Source organism: Symphalangus syndactylus, chromosome 3 (genome assembly GCF_028878055.3).
Source record: "Symphalangus syndactylus isolate Jambi chromosome 3, NHGRI_mSymSyn1-v2.1_pri, whole genome shotgun sequence".
Taxonomy (NCBI): Eukaryota; Metazoa; Chordata; class Mammalia; order Primates; family Hylobatidae; genus Symphalangus; species Symphalangus syndactylus.
Genome location: NC_072425.2, coordinates 22,182,787 through 22,187,852, shown reverse-complemented (window position 1 = coordinate 22,187,852; position 5,066 = coordinate 22,182,787). Strand labels below are relative to the sequence as shown.

Sequence of the window (5,066 nt, the reverse complement as noted above, 5' to 3'; positions counted from 1 at the left end):
GAACCAGCCCTCTAGGACCCTTTAACACCAAAGTCACTGTAAGTTGCTCTGGGCTTAAACACAGGCACATTAACCCCACTGCTGCCACCACAGGGACCTGGAGACTGGCTCAGTCAGTGTCCCCAGCAAAATCTTGCCACAACCTCAACTAATAACTGTACCTTAAGCCACTGAGGAAATCACGGATACCACTGACTCTGTGTACTGCTAAAGAGTTCATGCAAAGATCACACTATTGCAGGCACCCATAATCCTAGCCAAAGTATCCTACTCAACCAACAACATACACACATCTTCAGGAAAGAAATTCCCCTACCAAAGCAATTTAAAAAAAAAATTGGAACTAGCAACTGCTTCACCAGATGCTCAGATATCAAAAGAAGGACACAGAAAACATGAAAAAGTGGGGAAATATAACACCATCAAAGGACCACAACTGTCCTGCAACAGATCCCAATCAAAAATAATTCCTCAAAATGCCAAGTAAAAGATTCAAAATATTGATTTTTAAAGGAGCTCAATGAGATGCAAGAGAAACCTAAAAACTAATACAAAGAAGTCCAAAAATCAACTTAGGATATGACTAAAAAATTACCAAGGAGATAGATACCTTTAGGAAAAAAAAAAGCAGAAATTCTAGAATGAAAAATTCATTCACTGTTGAGTACACTGGCTCATGCCTAGACACCCAGCATTTGGGGATGCCAAGGCAGGAGGATCACTTGAGGTCAGGAGTTCAAGTCCAGCCTGGGCAACATAACAAAACCCCATCCCTACAAAAAAAAAAATACAAAAATCACCCAGGCATAGTGGTGCATGAAAGTCCCAGTTACTTGGGAGGCTGAGGCTGGAAGATCACTTGAGCCCAAGAGTTCAAGGCTGCAGTGAGCTATGTTCACACCACTGCACTACAGCCTGGGCAACAGAGCAATACTGTCTCAAAAAAAAAATCATTGAAGGAAATAAAACATACATTTGAAAACTTCAATAATAGACTAGAAAGCAGAAGGAAGAATCTCAGAAATAGAAGACAAGTGTTTTGAAATAATACAGTTAGACAAAAGTAAAGAAAAAGAATGAATGAGCAAAGCCTTCTAGACACCTGGGACTACATAAGATGACCATACCTATGAATTATTGGTATTCCAAGGGGGAAGAGTGATCAAAAAGTTTAGAAAATCTATTTGAGGAAATAAATGATGAAAATTTCCCAAGCCTAGCAAGAGAGTCAGACATCCAGATATAGGAGGCCCAGCTATCCCCAGGAAAAAACATTGCAAAAAGACTTCAACATGACATGTATTATTCAGAATGTCTAAAGTCAAAGTAAATGAAATAATTTTAAAATTAGCAAGACAAAAGCAGCTAGTCATCTATAAAGGAAACCTCATCAGATTAACAGCAGACTTTTCAGCAGAAACCTTATAGGTCAGAAGAGAATGGGATGGCATTTTCAAAGCACTAGAAAGAAAATAAAAAACTGCCAGCCAAGAATTTTATATTCTACCAGAAAAAGCTTCATAAATGAAGGAGAAATGAAGTCTTTCTCAGACAAGCAAATGCTGAGTAAATTTGTCACCTCTAGACTGGCTATGCAGGAAATGTTCAGAGGAGTCTTAAACATGGAAATGAAAGGTCAGTATTCATTATGATGAAAACATGTGGAAAAATAAAACTAACAATTCTTATAAAACAATCACACAAAGGAGGAGGAGAAAGGAATCAAATGGCAACATGACATCATTTGTTCAAACCATAAAAAGAGAAAAAAAATTATAAAACAATTTGTAAAAATTAATAATATGACAGAAACAAAGCCTCACATATCAATAATAATCTTGAATGTAAATAAATGTTCCACTTAAAAGATAAAGATTGGCATAATGAATAAAATAAAATCAAGATCCAACTATATGCTGCTAACAAGAAACTCACTTTACCCATAGAGACACACATAGACTGAAAGTAAAAGAGTGGGAAAAGATAGTCCATGCAATTGGAAACCAAAAGCAAGTACGTGTAGCTATATTTCTATTAGATAAAACAGACTTTAAATCAAAAACAGCAATAGGCCCACACTCAGACCCCAGCCCTGGTAGGTGCCCCCAGCACACCTCAGCCACTGGGCTCCTTCCCTCAGCCTCTTCTCTGGTGCTCCCACCCACTCCCTTACTTCTCCCCCTTTCCCTCCTCCCCATCCGCTCTCCTTCCCTCACCTCTTTCCTCCCCACCTCCCCTCTTATTTCCTCCCCCATCCCCTTGACTCTCCCCTCCCTGCCCTCACTCTCTTGCTCACCCTCAGCCAAGCCCCCACCATGATGGAGGCAGGTGCCAGTGCCATTGTCACTGCTGCCATTGCAGAGTGGGAGTCACATTCCCAGAAAGCAGCTTGATGAGTGTCCAAAGTAGGAGTGGAAGTTTGGAGGGGCCACCATCTTGGTCCCAGCTCTCCACATCTCCAACTCCAGGCTCAGCAGCAAGCAGCAGCCAGGTCCCTGATGAATCACACACCACCATCCAGGAGGCCAAGGGAAGGTGCAATGGATGAGCTGTGTAGTCTGAATCCAAGAAGGCAAGAGTTATTGGAAGCTAGATTACTGGAGTTGTAAGTGGGAGCACTGGGAGTACCAGCAGTTGCAGTGTTGGAGCTAGAGCCTCAACAAATAATGAAAGCTCTTATCACAGTCATGGAAGCTTAGGATCTTTAAATGACGAAGAATCAGAGAAACGACTGGCAGGCAGCTGAAAGGACTATACAAGTGACTGGACTTTATCTGCAGTGGGTTCCCTTGAGAAGCCAGAGAAGAAACAATCAGAATCATCCAGGGGAAGATAGAGAAAAGCAGAAAACCAGAAGGAAAATTGTCAGGGAAAAAGTACTGGGGGGACGTGGCCACAAAGTAGTGACTATTTTGAATACCAGGGTGGAAATGGCTCAAGTCCAGTAAGAGGCATACCTCCCGCAATCAGTTCTCCTGAAAATTCACATTCACATTCCACTCCTTCCTCATCTCTTTGACCAAATAGCCCTTCTCCTACTGCATTAGCATTTGGGGACCATCCTATTATACAACCAAAGCAGTTATCCTTTAAAATTATTCAGACTGACCTCACAATCCTGAAATTAGCAGCATTAGGAAGTAATAAAATCCAGGACCTGGAAAAGAAGGAAGGATGTATAGATTATTTGCTCAGGGCTCACCACGATCTCAGATGGCAAATAGATGAACAACAAAAATTACTTGAAAAATACAAACAACGATTAAATAAGTGCATATAAATGAGCAAGAAACTTCTTTTGAAAACAGTATACAAGAAAAGCTGTCAGAGAGAAGAATATGCAAGATTGATTGTGTCTCAGGCACTTTACAAGAGTTAGACATGGCGCTTCATTTACTGAATAATGGACAGATGGTTTTGCATTTCAGAATCTTGTGAAGCAACAAGAATGGGTGAATTAGCAAAGGGAAGATATTGAAAGGCAAAGGAAAATTCTAGCCAAACGCAAACCTCCCACAGCTAATAATTCTCAGGCACCCTCTTCCAATTCTGAACCAAAAGAAAGGAAAAACAAAGCAGTCAATGGAGCAGAAAATGATCCCTTTGTTAGACCAAATTTACCACAACTGTTGACTTTGGCAGAATATCATGAACAGGAAGAAATTTTCAAACTTAGACTAGGATATCTCAGAAAAGAAGAGGCAGAAATCCAAGCAGAACTTGAACGTTTGGAAAGTGTCAGAAGATTTCTGACATGACATGAGCTGAGAAGAATAAACAATGAAGATAATTCACAATTCAAAGATCACCCAACGTTAAATGAAAGATATTTATTACTTCACCTGCTTGGTAGAGGTGGCTTTAGTGAAGTGTATGAGGCCTTTGACCTTTGTGAACAAAGATATGCTGCTGTGAAGCTACATCAGCTTAATAAAAGCTGGAGAGATGAGAAAAAAGAAAACTACTACAAACATGCCTACAGTATAGAATACACAAAGAACTGGGTCACCGCAGAATAGTTAAACTATAGATTATTTCTCCTTGGATACAGATACATTTTGTACAGTGTTAGAATATTGTGAAGGCAATGAATTGGATTTCCATCTGAAGCAACACAAGCTAATGTCAGAGAAACAAGCCGAGTCTATTGTAATGCAGATTGTAAATGCACTAAGATATCCCAATGAGATCAACCCCCCATTATACATTATGATCTTAAGCCAGGAAACATCCTTTTGGTAGATAGAACAGCATGTGGTGAAATCAAAATCACTGATTTTGGTCTGTCCAAGATTATGGGATGATGATAGCTATGGTGCAGATGGAATGAATCTACCTCCTGAGTGTTTTGTAGTTGGAAAAGAGGCAGCAAAGATTTCCGATTTCCAACAAGGTTTATGTGTGGTCAGTTGGAGTCATCTTCTTTCAGTGTCTTTATGGTAGAAAGCCATTTGGTCACAATCAATCTCAACAAGACATTCTTCAAGAAAATACAATATTAAAAGCCACAGAAGTCCAGTTCCCTGCAAAACCAGTTGGAAGCAGTGAACCCGAGGCCTTTATAAGACTCTGCTTAGCATATCGAAAAGATTGATTTGATGTGCACCAGCTGGCAAATGACCCATACCTCCTCCCACACATGCGAAGATCAAATTCTTCAGGAGACCTACAACATGGCTGAGCTGACAGCATCTCCTACACTGCTTTGTTCAAGCATAATTACTTACTGACTTTCCTCCGAGATTGACATGGTATCTTTGAATTGCTTCCAGATGCACACTTGTGTTTGAGAGCATTTGAGTGTTTTTTTGTTTTCTTTTTTTTACACAGGACATGGTTAAAAACTGTTTGTGAGCTGAAGTTCCTCATAGTGTCATTTGTATGAGACTGGATCATGGACAATGAATAAATGCACACTTCTGACTACAACTTTGAGCAGTGAAGGATGACTGCCTGTTATAAAGAAACAGGAATACCATGTTAAGATAGAAGAAAAACATTTTTGGTCTTTTATTTGGGGGAACACTGTAAATAACATTTATGATACTTAAATTCATTTGGTTGTT

The 5,066-nt window shown here is 39.8% G+C and overlaps 1 pseudogene; it reads left to right on the top strand.

Annotated features, from left to right (window-relative positions):
- Positions 1-2,392: 2,392 nt before the first annotated feature.
- On the top strand, positions 2,393-4,730 carry LOC129478922 (serine/threonine-protein kinase tousled-like 1; annotated as a pseudogene).
- The last annotated feature ends 336 nt before the right edge of the window (positions 4,731-5,066 follow it).